This window comes from Propithecus coquereli, unplaced genomic scaffold (assembly GCF_000956105.1).
Source record: "Propithecus coquereli isolate 6110/MARCELLA unplaced genomic scaffold, Pcoq_1.0 Scaffold391, whole genome shotgun sequence".
NCBI lineage: Eukaryota > Metazoa > Chordata > Mammalia > Primates > Indriidae > Propithecus > Propithecus coquereli.
This window is the reverse complement of record NW_012149630.1, coordinates 1,903,800-1,920,955: the sequence shown is the minus strand read 5'-3', so window position 1 is coordinate 1,920,955 and position 17,156 is coordinate 1,903,800.

The window sequence follows — 17,156 nt, the reverse complement described above, 5'->3', positions numbered from 1 at the left end:
GTGAGAGGTGAATAGGTATATATTTCTCATGTAATTGGAGAGAATAAATAAGTCCATTAAGGTGATATTTGTAGAGCTGCAAGAGAAAACAGTATTTTAGCCCTGGAAGAAGCAATAGGTATTATAAATGGAATGTGGATTGTGGTCTCAGCTAACCTGGGTTCATGGCCTGGCCTCACCACATACTTCCTCTATAAAATGGGTCTAATAGCATGGTACTATCAATTAAGTGTATGAGGCACTTTGTCACGCCTACTCATAAATAATATAAATTTAATCCTTATATTGGTATAAAATAGAGGTCCTTTCTAACATTTCACAAATGAGGAAATTCAGGCTCGCATAGATTAAATAAATGGCCAAAATAATACAGCCAGTAAGAGGACAAGTTGATTTGAACCCACATCTGCCCAGTGGCAAAGCCCTTCCCCTTTACCTCTACACAAGTGGGTCAGAAACTTTGGCGCACATCAGAATCACCTGGAGGGCTTGTTAAAACACAGCCTTTTGGGCCTCACCTCCAGAATTACATATTCAGTAGGTCTGAGGGTGGCTTGAGAATTTGCATCTCTAACAAGTTCTCTGGTGATGCTACTGATCTGAAGACCACACACTGAGATCCACTGGTCTACCCTATAATACATTTTCAAGTTATTGTGCATATGTAATGCAATAATTTTAGCATATAATAATTCCTCATATATGGAGTGGCAACTGGTTTTTATTTGGGTGTCTGTTTCCTAATCCCTTGTTTTTGTGATTTTTGTATTCTGATATTATAAATTTCCCAAGTGTATAAAGAGGCTTGAGAAATCCTCCCTTGAGTCATTATTTCTAGTACTTTTTCCAGTTCAGTGCCCTAAATGGTTTTCTAGTGGTCTAAAAGAGTTAATGCCCTTCCCACTTCTTAATTTGATTTTAGGGAGTAAATAAGCCACAAGACAAAATCTGTTATCATGTCAATCCATTTACCAGGGTTTTGAAAGCATAAGTAATTTATCACAAAATCATGTCACATGAATAAAAAGCTCTCTGTAAGCTCTTGGTTTCATTTTATACTTGATTTTTCTCCCAGTATCTACCTTTTGCTACAGCTATATGGGTGGGTTGGAAATAAATTTGCCCTGTGGGGCTCTATTGCCTTAAGGATAGCTTTTCTCTTTCATTACTGCACTGAGTTTTTCTACCAGCCCCAAGTTTTGGTCAGGAAGATCACATGCAGCTGCACCAGAGATTCTGTATGCAGTTTACTCAGTAGTGAAATGTGTTATTGCTTTCTGCATGTTCTGTTTCCCAGATCAGTTGTGATATGGTCAGCTTAGGAGGACTAATGTGATCACCCTCTAGTTAGTCAGCAACTGTATATGTCTGACTAGAAGGAAAGTTTCTTTTTTGTCTAAAAGTATCCCTCAAAATTAGAAAGAATCCCCTTAAATGTCTCATATTATGATTAACTCCCAATTACTTCATAGTGAATGAGATTGCAGTTAAAGCACAGGTCCTCATGTTAAAATGCATTCTCATGATTAGGAGTTGACCTGTGTTTGGATATATATGCTACCTCTATCATTGTTATTTCCAAAATGTTTCACATCTAAGAATATGAAATAATTTAGTTTAGTTAAGATTATTTGATTAAAATAAAGAGAAATCCACTCAAGCCCAAAAAGCTTAATCAATAAGGAGGGATTGTTTTAAGAATGAAGGATGTCTTCATTAATGATTCCAAGATCAAGAAAGGATGGGACTCTGGAAGTAACCAGAATAAGGAATTGAACAGCCAATAAGAACCCAGCCAGTATCCTCTGTTTTTCCTTGTCTTTGCTTTTCTCTTCTCTTGTCCTTGAATCTTTTCTTGCTACACAACTTTCTCAACGTCTCTGTGCATATGGAAGAAGGAATTATTTTTAAAAAATAGAAATTATGCTTATGTTAGTATGTGTCACTTTTACCTACAAAATATGCTATATGATTTAATTTACTGAATTTCCATATATGTTTTTCTTAAGACCGTTCTGAACTGATTATTTTGTTGCTATTTTTTTGTCTTGGGTTTTTCGATAAACAAATTATTTTTAAAAAATAGAGTAGTTTGTTTTAGTACTCCCATATTTGGTGTCAAGTAAACCCTTAAAGACATAATATGGTAAAGTAGGGAGAGTGGTGATATTTATTTATTCATTTAGCCTACCTGACATCACTTCCCTCATTCCGTATAGATGCACCTCGCTTTCTCATTAGGTTATGACTTTTCCTCATTTCCCTGAAGCCCTGGTGATACTGTGAGTCACATGATGTTTCCCACTGACTCAGTAACCATGCAGTGTAAGTAGAAACAACCTGAATGTCCATCAACAGAAGAATGGGTAAACAAAATGTAGAACATACATACAATGGAGTATTTTTTGACCATAAAAGGAATGGAATTCTGATACATGCTACTAACATAGATGAACCTTGGTAACTATATGCTAAGTGAAACAAGCCAGACACAAAAAGCCGGATATATGATTCTACTTTTATGCTATATAGAATAGGCAAATTCGTAATAGAATAGAGATTCCCAGAGCGGGCAAAGAGGGCGATGGGGTGTTCCTGCTTCATGGATACAGAGTTTCTGTTTGAGATGAAGAGATGGATGGTAGTGATGGTTGAGCAACTTTGTGAATGTACTTGATGCCACCGAGTTGTATACTTTAAAATGGTTAAAATGGTCTGGGCCACAGTGGCTCATGCTATAATCTTAGCACTCTGGGAGGCTGGGGTGGGAGGATTGCTTAAGGCCAGGAGTTCGAAATCAGCCTGAGCAAGAGTGAGACCTCATCTCTACAAAAATTAGAAAAAATTAGCTGGGCATGGTGGCATCCTCCTGCAGTCCCAGATTTTCAGGAGGCTGAGGCAAGAGGATTGCTTGAGCCAGGAGTTTGAGGTTGCAGTGAGCTATGATGACACCACTGCACTCTAGTCTGGGTGACAGAGAAAGACCCCGTTGCAAAAGAAAAAAAAGAATAACATGGTAAATTTTATGTTATGTATATTTAACCACAATAAAAACAAGTAAATAAATAGAAGGGGTGAGGCCATCTCATCCACTTTTCATTGGTGGTACATGGAGTGGTTCAGTGGAATGAGCTGAGTGTATTTATCTGTGTATGTATGTATGTATGTATGTATGCATGGTGCTTTGTTTGCTTTTTTTAAAGCACCATAAGTAGATTTTCCTCCTCTTCTTCTAAGATGTCTGAGTTGTTCTCCAGATGTCTGATCCCAGCAAAGCTACATCCCCATGCCATTTCCAACCAAGTTCAGGACTAATAAGTAAATAAAGTCATCAGAATACACTTTACTCTAAAGGTAATCTTGCTGAGACAGTCACTAGGGAGAATTAGTTCCTCCCTGTAGAAATACAGAATGTTAGATCAAGTTCAGCATTTGCCAAACTTTAGTCTTTAGCAAGTCAAGGTCCAGATTTTGGCTACATTTACACATTGCTTGTACTATTTTACCTTTTGAATCAACTCAATTTTATTGAAATATACCTTATAGTATTATTATAAATATAAAACTAATACCCATTGTCATAAAGGAAGGAAAACTTTAAAATAAACATAATAAAAAACAGAGCATGGTATCAAATTCTCATCATTGCCTATCCTTTGATAGACAACGATTAAGGCTTATTTTCTCCTCTCAAATAATGAGGAGTTGTCAAGCCATTCTGGCACTAAACAAAGATGTTTTCTTTGCCATAATAAGAAGATAGGGATAAGATTTGCAATGGGAGTATCATTTTCATATTGAGCTTCAAGTTTATTCAGGACAATTTCCATGTAACACTTTCCATTGTCTTGTTTTTAACATCGGTGGTTTGCATTCCATTCTTTAGGAGACATAGATCTTGTTCAGCCTTCTTATTTTAATGATGGGGAGATGGATACCTGAGAAGGAAAGTACTTTCCCAAGTTGCACTGCTAGCAGTAACTAACCTGCATGAAGTTTATACTGTGCCAGACACTCTACCATGCTCTTCCCAGGTACCACTTTAAACTCTTACGACACTGCAGCATGGCAACCCCATTCTACAGACAAGACTCAGAGACGTCACATTTCTGGTAATGTTCTCAGTAAAGAAGACCATTAGACCAACTTGAGCTTCTAAAGTCAGCAACCAGCCTCTTTTATTGGATGCCTAGAGCCTTCACCTTTTCATACTCCTGCTGTATTTGACTAAAAGTGAATGCAAAATCCTTTTTATTCCAATCATGGGGCTTTATATTGGGTTTCTTGTCCAGTAATAATTGTGTATCTTTATCCTCTGTTAGAGAGAAAAAATAACTACTGAGTTTCTATGCAGAAACAGGGCTGATGAAATTTTAATCTACAGTACAGAAGGTATTAGTTTCCAATAAAGACAAACATATATGAACCTAATTTCATTTTATTTTAATTTTTACATAGTTTATTTTTATCCTTTTTTTTTAAAGAGACATCTATTAATAAGTCTGGCCTAAGAGTACACCACAAGTAAACCTTTTACAAGTGTAATCTTTCTAGAACAGCAATGAGTGGAAAAGCACAGGAGGCCAGATAAATAAAAGCCATCTTTCTTCTGAGCTGAGAAACTTTGCTTTTCTTTCCACTCAGCTGCTTACTTCTGTACAGTAACAGACTGAAGAAATCATGTTGCAAAATTTGGCATCTACAGAGTTTATATTTTTCGGAATATTTAATAAAAGGCCACCAAATGTTAAAATAATTATCCATTTCCTGTATGTGTGCAAGTTTTTTTCTAATTAAAAAATTAATTAACAGGATTATTTTAATTAAGAAGCTGCTGTAGACCTTGTAGTCAATGGAAAATGGAAAACTTTTGTTTCCTTCGTGGTTGTCTTAATCACCCTCTCAAGAGGGGTCCTTCCGGTGGGTCCATAAAGATCCTTCTCTCCTTGGAGTGCTTCCATTAACTCTTACTGCAGTGTCTTTCTCATCGATTGCATTCAACTCATTTGGTTTTCTCACAATGTAATCGTCTTAATACACTAATATGGTACAATATTATATAAACATTTAATCCACAGAAATGTATATGGTTTTGTATCATAAAGAGAGGAAGGACAGCAAGAATGAAACAGAAAGTATGCAAAAGAAAATTCACAACTTAAATAATGTGGACTATTTTGCTTACCATTCATTCAACAAGCTACTGCCCTGGTGTGAATGTAAGATGAGAAACAACAATTCGTTGTTCCATTTCAGGTTTTAGGTTTTAGTTCTTGTGTGCTTTTTATAGGATCATTATCTCCCCACAATGAGTGTGATTTGTTGTTCTATGATTTATATTTTAACAATATGCCCCATATACACTGACCTAAGATTCTAATTCTTATGGAAGATGCAGCTCTGTGCGCAAAGCCAAAATGCTTTTGAGAGAGGTAGAGATACATATGAGGTTATAAGCTTTCCTTTGCCTCCCTAACATAGTATTGGATGTTTTCCTTTAGCCTCAATTTCCCCATTCGACTCTATAAGACAAATTCTGTCCAGTGACCTGTTTCTCTCTTTCCTCCAACTCTACCTGCGTTACCAATGGCAGGTGACTCTCATGCCCACAAGGGCCTTCATGACACTGGTTCTGTGCTTGGGAGCCTAAGTGAATGGTGATGATAATTGAAGACTACAGAGTTGGACAATGAGCTTAGATGCAAATGTACAAGTCCAGTTGCCTATGGGACACCCAGATGGATGCTCTCAGGAGGCAATTTAGTCATTTATTTCTTCAAAAGGCATTTTTCACATAGTTTCTCTGAGTCAGGTGCTGCACTAGAGTGCTAGGAATACATAAATGAATATAATAAAACCTATCCTTGAAGGGCTTACAGTTACACTCTCTTAGAGAAATATAGATATTCAGACATTCTATTAGTCCTTCAATGAACCAATATGTCAATGTGTTATACACAGCTCGGGACTTTGAAACACAGTAGTGAAAAAAATTTGCAAGTTTCCTGCTCTTGTTAACAATCCAGTATGCAAAAATAGACAACAAGCAATTAAAATATAGGTGATAGTCATGATAGCGACGCAGAGATTATAATACAAGATAACTTGGAGGGGAGTTATTTTTCGAGAGTCAAGAAGTTCCTAGCCTGCAGAAATGACATGGAAGCTGAGACATAAATAAGACAAAATCAAAGCATTAGAAGATAAGAAGGAAAAGCTTTCAGGTGAAGGGAAGAGCAAGTGCAAAGGCTCAAAGTCAGGAAAGATCTTCACGTGTTTGAGAGTACGAAAGAAAGACGGGAATTGAGGTAGAGCACATGAGGGGAGACTAGCATGAGATTGGGATTGATGTGTCTGGTGTCCCTAATTAAACTGACGTTCAATCATGCACCTTCTTAAAACATGGAGATAATATGAATTCAAATAATAACATTGAGACTCTTGAAAGTATTGCTAATGTCAGTGTTTCTCAAATTGTCTGTGAAGGAGGAGAACTTTTTAATGTTGCAGACCAATACATTTGTAAAAATGCAATAAATATGAAATAGTAGAAAACTGAAATAAGAAATAAAAAACACAAGCTCATGTTGAAATTATAACATTCAACTGTCATTGTTTTATTGCTATAAAAGTTTCTAAATTCTCAGTCTCAATTTCTGTGCTTACCTTGTTGTGTGCTGGTAAACAGATCATGGACCTGCACCACACTTTGAGTAGCACTGGACTATGTAACTCTGTGGTCCCCAACTACGGGGTCTAGGGCCATTAGCGACCAAGCCATAGAGCTCTGTCTCCTCACAACCGATCCCTCCCCCACACCTCTTGTCTGTGGAAAAATTGTCTTCCATGAAACCAGTCTCTGGTGCCAAAAGTTGGGGACCGCTGATGTAACTGAAAGTTTTTATTATATTTTAAAGAGCTCTTATTATTCATAGACACAGTAGGCATACTTTCCCTTAATATAATTTAATAATATTCGATTAGAACAATTGAATAATTTCATCTTATGTGCTGATATTAATAGAGGTGTGTATGTGTGTATGTGCGTGGGGGCAGTTGGTGTGGGTGTGTGTGTTATGTTATCTAGAATGTTATTAGGTTCCTGATTTCTTTAAAGTGCAGTAATATATGAGCCCGATGTTCCCAATGTGCTTTTGGCATTATTTATGAAAAACAGTCTTTAATTACCAAGCTTAACACATTATCCTTGGTGGAGACTCAAATCTCTTTTCCAACTTTAAACTGAGCAAAAGCTTTCATCTGGCAAGGTACTGAAGCCCACTATGAAAATTTTGTGCATAGAATTATCACCAAGAGCTATTTGGCAGCTTCTCCATCTCAATGAAAAGGACTCTGGATTTTATCTTCACACAAATAACTTTTGCCACCATATAAATTATTTTCTCAATTATCTTTCAACCTTTTTGCAATAAGGTTTTCTGAATAAGAACTGGAAATATCTACATCACATTCCATGTCACATTTCTTGATCCAAATTATTTTAATTGGTTACTTAGCCCAAATCTATTTCAAGCACAACAATTTCCGGTATATCTGGAAGAGCAGTGGGAAATTTTTACCTCATCTAACCCTATCATGGACCATAACCCCATATTAATCTGGGAGACTGCCAATGCTTTTCTCTGGAGGGGTGTTACTTCTCATTTAGCCTGCAAAATATTTTTGCATTGGAAGTGAAATTTCGTAATTGTGAAAGAGATTTCCAACACACGTTTTCTAGTCGATCCCAAGTGAAGCGTAAGCCATAGGAGTATCTTACGGCGTTCAGTCCAATCAGAATGTTGCCTCTTTCATTTTCAGAACACAGATTTTGTGCTTTTGGGAGGGAGCCAAGGGGAGTGCTGGTTCAGCACACTTGATTCCAAAGAAGCATCTAATTTTCATGTCTCCCCTTCTGAATTTCTGAGAACCGTGGGTTAGCCACAAGTCTACAGTGTGACTCAACTTGCTAAATTATTTTCAAATCAACTACACCCTTGAACCAGTTTCCCTTCCACTTGCTTGGTAGCTTGCAGTCCCTCTTCCCTCTGATGCACCTGAAAACATCTTACAGCTCTGCGTGACCACCTGAACTAAGAGATACCCCTTCAACTTGGGCAATGTCCTGAGACTTTGATTCTTGCTGACTGTGGCCGGGGTTTTAGTGCAAAAGCTTGTGCGGAAAAGACCCATTGTTGGGCTTTACTGGAGAGAGAGATGTTCTTCCTCTGTAGTCGGAGCAACAGCCTCAAATGGGATCATTTCTGATACACCGTATGTGCTTTTGAATGAAAGACTCGAATGCCATTATCTAAAAATCTAATAAAACATTTGGCTCTATCTGAAAGAAACACATGTTAATTGATTATCAAAGTAAACTTTTATTTCACAAAATGACTGATATCTCCGTCAGTCTGTGAGGAGAAAGCACTACACTTTATTTCAAGGGCAATTTTTTTTTTTTTTTTAACCACAAGTAAATAGGGAGAGTAGATATAGACAGAATCCACTCTATCATTAATCCATCACTAATTTTCTCAGGTAAAGCAGTCATATTGTTTACACGCAAAACACTTCCATTGTGGGGATAAATGACCCCCTTTGTTTGCAAAATCTACTCTTTGTTTTCATGAAAAACACAGACTTATTCATGGATTTAAAAAAAAAAAATTCTGCTAAACCTGATTCCAAAACAGACTGGTACTGGTGATGTGTCTCAAGTGGCTCCTCTCAAAAAAAAAAAAAAAAAAAAAAACAATGCACATCTAGCATAGTGCCTGGTACACAAAGAATGCTCAATAAACAGTGAGACTCTGTCTCAAAAAAAAAAAAAAAAAAAAAAATGCCTTGGAGTAATCCAAGCCAGTTTTGAATTTCTTGGAGTCCATGACCCTTTCTTCCCAAAGGTAACTTTTTGGGGGGGATGGGAGGTTGAAAACAACAAAACACACCAAAAATATTTAGTGTGCTTAACAGAAACTCAAAAGGGAGAGCGAAATAGTAGCTTGGGATAAAACAGACAAGGAAAACAGCCCTAAATTTCCAAACTGGAACTTTCTCACTCTTTGTCCTTTTTTCTTGCCCAAGGAAACACAGGGAGTTTCATCCCTACCAAGGAACAGTTTTCACACGTCTGATGGGAACAGATAAGCTAACTCTCCAACCTTCTAAGGAAATAAGAGCTGATGGGCAGCCAAGCAAACATCCTGGCCACGGCAAGGCAGGTAGCCACACGTTTAGAGATGCTGAAATAATTCCACCCACCTTTACAGTTCGTTCCCATTTTAAAAGCAGCAATTAAAAAAAAAATTAAAAATTAAAAAAGAAAAAATGCTAGGGAGACTTTCTTCCTCCAGGCAGTACCTTTCCGTGTTTCTTTTGTTGTTCTGGCTTTTCTGACTGATGACTGTTCTAAATCAACATCCCTCCATTTCAACCTGCTGTCCTTCAGCAGCTGGGCTGTATTGTTTTTCCTCCCTTGCCTTCCCGCTCATCCTTTTATTCTTCTCTTGGCAAGACGTCTCGATTGCAGAGTCTTCTTCTCGTTCTCTCCTGGTGTCTTTCCATCAGGGCGCTCCCCAGCCTCCTTTGTCCCCTCTTGCCAAGCCGGGCACCTGCTCAGTGCCACCAGGACTTGCCCACTCATTCCACACCCCCTTGCCGCTATTCCCCTCCTCATCTTCTTTCTACGTGCCTGGCAGTCTCTGCTCCACAATTTCATCAGGTGGCCTGGGGGTGAGGGTGAGCGAGCTGTCACCTAAACTCCCTCCATCTCTCTCAGCCAGCCTGAAATGGAAAGTGTGATAAATGGAACCTTACGAGGCTCAATTTCGCTTGGAAATTTCAAATGTATGATGTTCAAATAGGTTCATAAATGCCCCTGCCACGCATTTCTGCTGTCCCTAATACCCAATTGCAGGTTTCAGCTGAGCGGGCCTCGCTACTTGTTTTTACAGCCCAAGATATTCGGATCTTGGCGTGTATCTAGTGCCTTTCCTTTGGCATGTTTTTAATCTAGTGCCCGGCTTGGGGATGCAGCCACCCGCATACATATCTGCTGATTCTTTTCCAGAGAAAACTGTTGACAACGGACAGCACAGGTAGTCTTCAAAGGAATTTCACTCAGGGCCGCTTTGATTTCTCTGTTTCTAAAAGCCAGCACTGGCTTTGTTGTTGGCAAATATGTTTCTACATGTCCTGTCCTGGGGAAAAATTGTCAAGTGAAGAATCTTCAAACTGTGTTCTCGCTGTCTCGCTGAAAGAAAGGCTTTTCTCCTCCATTGTCTCCCTCATTTCTGTCCCTCGTCTTCAGGAAACGGTCCTTAAAGGAACAAGAGTGTGCATATGCAAATGGTAAGCAGAAAATGGTCACTTATGCCATTTTTTTAGGAAGCAAAGACCAGTAACGTGAGTTCGTTTTTAAAAAATTTGAGAAGGCTTAAGAGGTTAGAGAGAAATTTAAACAAATTATTTTAAAAATTTCTTTTCGTTAATGTATAATCACAGGAGCAATAAAAGAAGAAATTAGTTTTTTGATCTCCCTTGGCCATCTTTTCCAAATCCAGTACCCTCACCAGATATAGCTAGTATTTTTTCAACCTGTATTTTCTTTCTGCATTTAGGCCCATATATGTCTGTAGAAATACATAAGTTTTGTGTGTTTTAAAACAGGAGGGTATTATTTTGTATGCTTTCTTCTACAACTAGCTTTTTCCACTCAAACTCTCTCTTGGAGATCTTTCCATATCATTAAATACAGTGGTAATTCCTTTCATCTACTCTGTATTCTTCCATAGTATGTCTATGTCAAGTTTTTAAACATAACCCTCTAGTAATGAACATTTAAATAGTCTATAATCTGTTTTTTACTATTACAAATAATATTTCAATGAATATTTTCAAATATATGTATATCAGTGATTTCTTTTTTCTCTAGGGTAGATACCAAGAAATGGAGGTAGTGGACAAAAAGGAATGTCCATTTTTAATTTCCATAAATGTTGTCAACTTGCCCTCCAAATTGGCTATACCAATTTCATATGTCTTCTTGTGAATCTGTTTTTTTTTATCATGTGATTTCTAAGTCCCTGCAAATCAAAAGATTTATAAGCCTGAAAGCAGAAACAAATTGTTATAGCAGTCTGTGAGGCTGCTATAACAAAACAACATAAATGGGGTGGCTTATAAACAACAGAAATTTATTTCTCACGGTTCTGGAGGCTGGGAAGTCCAATACCGAGGCACAGGCAGATTTGGGGGCTGGTGAGGGTCTGCTCTCTGTTCTATGGGTGTCTCCTCACTGTGTCCTCACACGGTAGACTGGGCGAGCAAACTCACTTGGGTCTCTTTTATAAGGACACTAAGCCCATTTAAGAGGGCTCCTCTCCCATCACCTAACCTTCTCCCAAAAGGAGAATACCATCACCCTTTGGGGGTTAGGAAGTTAACATATGAATTCTGGGAGGACACATTCAGAACATAGCACAAATGAAAGAGAATTTTATAAACTTAATACTTTCTTCTGACTGGATACAGTGTATTCTTTCCTGCCCATTCTAAACCAGGTCCCAATGCTCACAGAACGAATTTCTATAACGTGAAAAGAGAAAATGTTTTCTCAATACAAATGCTAAATTTAGAACAAAAGAAAAGAAAAACATCAAAAAAAAGGGACTAGGAATATTTTCCCATCCTAAGTTGTTGGTACAAGAGGTACAACAGTACAGAAATATCTTTCATATTGGAAAAGCATTTACTTCAAAAATATTCCCAACTTTAATAAAAACCTAACTTTTAGTATGTTTTATTAATTATATTAATTTAAAGTAACCCCCTAGTGTAATTGGCACGTCCACCAAGACATTGTGAAGAGGGATGACTCAAAAATTTTAAGAAAACAATTTATATTGAAAAATTCACCTATTTGGGTTAAACGTATGTGAACTTCAAAACCTCATTTTTCTAAGTTATTGACAAAATTCTACATTTTGCTTTTAATTCAATTCTCCAATAGGTCCATCCATGGCTTTTTAAAAAATATATTCTTTGAAATAGGAGATGTACAATAACTTTTAAAAAAATGTCCATGGTAAAATAGTTTTGGGAAATGCTATTACCTGTATCCACTCCATTCTTGGATATGCATAATCATGCTAGTATATCAAAGGCTCTAGAAGTTCTGTAATATCAAAAATTGTCCGACTTAGTTCCCAAACCCTATTTTCTATTATAACCTGTTTTTCACATAATATTTTTAACATCCTCTGGAAACTGCTATCACAGGCGACACACCTTGAGAAACACCATAAAAGTACACATTGTCAGTAGAGTGAAAGATATGAACCCAATGAGCTTCAAAGGGAATGAAGCAAGCTTCATTAAGCTAAACAGGAAAGAGATTCTAGATCCTGAGGAAGGAAGCTGATAACAAAGGCAGAATATGGACTCCAGAGAGCCACAGAAAGGTGATATAACTTCATTCAACAAATATTTATTGAGTGTCCATTTGTGCCTTGCCCTGTTGTAGGTACTGGAGATGAAGCAGTGATCAAAATGAATAAAAAATTTCTACTACTTTTGAAACATTTCAAATTATGACTTACTGAGAAGCTCAAGTTCTCGAAGTCAGTAAATGGATGTATTAAAATAAATTTTTTTATGTATCAGAAGATATCATTGGGGAAAAAACGTTTTTGAGACATAGACTGGGAGAATATAAAGAACTTCTACAAACCAATAAGAAAATAACAAATAACCCAATAGAAAAATGAGCAAGAGACATCCACAGAGGAAGAAACCAAAATAGACAATAAATATAATTCTCAACCTCATAAGTAATTAGTAAAATGCAAACCATACCCCAAAAAGATATTATTTCATAGCTACAATGGCAAAAATAAAAATGTAATAATACCATGTGTTAGCAAGAATATGGGGGAGTTCTTAACACGTCACTAGTAAGAGACTGAATTTGTATAACTACTTTAACAAACATTTGGACCAGCACAGCCCAATAAAAATATAATATGCACCACAAATGCAAGCCATACTTTCTAGCAGCCACATTTTTCAATAGTAAAAAGAAACAGGTACAGTTAATTTTAATAATATACTGTATTTAACCCAGTACATCCAAAAATATTATTTCAACATGCCATCAATCTAATAAATTATTAAATATTTTATATTCTTTTTTTCACACTAAGGCTTTGATATCTTTGAAGTGTGTATTTTCTACTTATAGCACATCTCAGTTCAGACCAGCCAGGTTTTAAGGGCTCATAGCCACTAATGGTGAGTGGCTACCATATTGGATAGCATTGTACTGGTCAGTATCTAGTAAAGTTGATATTGTACAGTAGTCCCTCTTTATCCACAGGTTCGCTTTAATAGTTTCAATTACCTGACATCAACTGTGGTCACAAAAATGTTAAATGGAAAATTCCAGAAACAAACAATGCTTAAGTTTTAACTTGCATGTTGTTCTGAGTAGCATAATGACATGTCACTCCATCCTGGTCTTCCCATCCAGTATGTGAATTATCCCTTTGTCTAGTGTATCCTTGCTGTATACGCTACCTGCCTATTAGTCACTTAGTAGCTGTTTTGGTTGTCAGATTGAAAAAAACATAATATATACAGTATAGGGTTTGGTACAGTTCACAATTTCAGGCATTCACCTGGGGTCTTGGAATGTATTCTTCACAGATAAGGGTGGACTACTATACCCATGAAAACCACTGCCCATTTATAGCAGGAATTTGAAGAATATCCATGGCAAATTTGTTACCAAAAATATTTTAAGGCAAATCATGAAAATATCCATCAACAAGAGAATAGGCTTAAGAATTGTGGCATATTCAAATCATACAATACGAAGGAGCATGGAAATAAATGAGCTAGAGCTATACTTAACATAAAAATGTATTGTGCAATAAAAACAAGTTTCAGAAGAATATATAAAGTATGATATCACTTAAGTAAAGTTCAAAAACGTCCAGAACAACACTATTTATTTCTTAAGTATCTAACTATATATAGATATATAGATTGATAGATATAAAGGCATATAAGAAAATGACAAACATCAAATTTCAAATAGCGTTCACCAGGGAGAGGAAAATAATTTAGGAGTGTAACAAAGAGAATTTTGCCCATATTGGTGATGTTCTATTTCCTAACCTAGATGGTTTATATATTTTTATATATTCTTACTTGTCATATTACCATATATACTTATTGCATACATAAAATATTTTAGAATGTTTGCAGAAAATCACTAGTGGATAGAACATTCCAAAATGTCAATTCTCTAGTCAATGAGAACAAGGTTTAGACTCATAGATTTTTTTTTCCTGTTTTCTTTTTATAGTGAATAGACAGTTAAATTGTTTTTAGAAGACTATTCAATCTGTCACCACTTTTCCTGCAGTGCCCCTTGTGCGATCAAGTTTGGTTCCTGTACATTTCAGTGAGAGGTGTAGTTACTTAACAGCAGCGACACCTGGCCCAAACTAGGTATAAGAAAAAGGACAATGAACACACACACTGAAAGATTCCAGCCAGCAGAAAGGTCAGCACCTGCTTTGCCTCAGGTACCTATGCAGACAGAGCTTGTTGGCAAAGTCAGGTGAGCATTCGCAAATGATTTTCTGACATGGATTCTATTAGGATTGTTCTAGCTTGGACAGAGTGGCAAACACATATACAGATCTCACTCACCCCATCAGTGTAATTGCAGTGTAACAGCTACCAGTTTGAAATCCACACAAAAAAAGCTTGGTTAGGTGGATATTTGCTCTATAGCCAGCATTTTGAGAAACATATACCACATCAACACCAAAAAAACCTGCTTCTTTGGTGTCAAATTGCTGCATCAAGCATTCCTCTTGGAAATGTGTACAGCTTTGAAGAAAATCCCACAAATGCCAACTAAAAGGATAATGTTATTTTTTAAAAAAGAGATTTTCTCTGTGATACTATAGTGCATTTTGAATAATGTAAATTGTTATCATATTTGGGGAGTATAATCTATTATGCCATAGCCTTACTATAGAACACTACAGTCTAATATAATATGCTGCATGTATATTCTACAATAAAACTATGTTTTGCAAATTTGCTTGATTATAAAAATCACATAGGACTATTGTGAAAACTGTTACTCTGGGTTGTTCCCAATGCCTGCACTGCAGAAGTAGAATCTCGTGGGTAGGGCTTCTTCTTCTGTGGCAGTGGTTATCTGCGTGTGGTACCCAGGCCAGCAGCATCAGTATCACCTGGGAACTGTAAGACACACACGTTAACACATTCCACCTCAGGTTTATTGAATCAGAAACTCCAGGGGGTGGGACTCAGCACTCTGTATTTTAACAAGTCCTTTAAGTGATTCTGAGGTTGCTAATTTTTGAGACCCACTGGCCTAGAGCCTGGTTAATCAAAGCATACCAGGAGGATCCCAGCATCAGAATCACCCAGGAGCTCATTAGAAATGCAAACTCTCAGGTCCATCCCTACCGAAATAGAATCTACACTGTTACGTCTCCAGGTGGTCAGTTTGATCACTAAGGTTCGAGAACCACTGCTCTATGAACAAGGATTTGATATCATATTTCCTGGATTTGAAGCCCAACTCTACTTCTCATCAGGCTTGTGAACTTAGGCAAGTTATTTGATCTCCCTCATCCTCAGTTTCCTCTCCTACAAACTGAGCATGATGATAATGCCTCTGATAATCTTCAAAGGATTGTTCTGAAGATGAAATGAGATCAGGTATCTGTAGTGCTTAGCATGTTGCCTGGTGCATAGCAAATGCTCAATTAGTAGTGTCTGTGGTTATTTTCTCACCTTCTTTAAAAAAGAATCCGTTTATCTAATCCTGAGAAGATATGTACAAATAAGGGCAAATAAGATTGTCAAGATATATAATTAGATCAGTTAAACCACAAATACATGAGCCTGAACTGTTGATGTATGGTGCATGAGATATGAAATTCTCAGAATAAATATTTTAGCATTTAAAGTCTAACATACAACAATTAGACAATAACTGCAAAAATGTCTTGGAGAATGACACTCTCATCATGAGAAGAACTTTCTCAATAAATCAAGAGCCTTAGGAGGCCTCACCAGGCTAAATGAAAGTGAGTAATAATCAAGAACATAAAACAATTTTGTTCTCAAATTTCCTTTTATTTAATAGGAGGATACACTAAGTGAAGTTCTAGGCTTTTTCACCCCCAAGTTACCCTGACAGGAGTGTGAAAATGAGTTGTTTCTCATTTTAGTACTCTCTATCCTTTCATGTGAAGCATGCAGCTCTTACAGGGTCAAAAACAATTAAGAGAACAAAGAGAAAATCAATTATTCCATTAATATGTTTTCTCACCAACTCTAACGGCTAGAAGAACTATTTTTTATACATTTAAAAAAATCTGATCTGATATCTTAGGGGCATTCATAGTCTTCCTAAGTTGTGAAATGGCTGGGCTCTATTACCAAATAAATATCTTCTGCTTTCTGCATTATTCGCAAGAAATGAAATTAGAATAACTTCGTGTTTAACGGGAACATAAAGTTCAATTAATGACACATCCTGTCCCTCGCTGCAGTTGCAGGAGCGCCCAGCTATGGCAGAGTACCTCCAGGAACAAAATTTATGAATTAACTGCTGCTGAAAAGCCAACAGAGGGAGCACAAACCATTGTTTTTTGTGACACATTAAAAAAAAAAAGCTATTAAAAATAAACTTTCCTGGTGGCACAGCGTAAGATTTTTAAAAATCCTATTTGTGTATCTAGATTTTGAAGACATTCGTCAGGTAAGAACTTCTAAAACGAGTCATATTTTCTCATTTAAAATTCTGTCAGAAACAGAGTAATGATTTAGGAAACAACATTTTTATTATGAGAGAAGGGAGCTGGCCCGATGGTTTTTCTAGGCTTATCTCCTTGTATTTATGAAGTTCTAGCAAAAGCCCTTAAAATTCTCCTGGCTCATTCTGTTGCCTTTTCTTCCCTCCTTTCTGTCGGTAATGAACTGCAGCATACTCACATGTGGAGGGGGTAGGGAAGAGAAGCGATTGTATAGCCTCATTCCTTAAAAATTTAGGTCTTAAATCGGAAATTTCTCTTTCTTGATCAAAGGAATCTTACTTT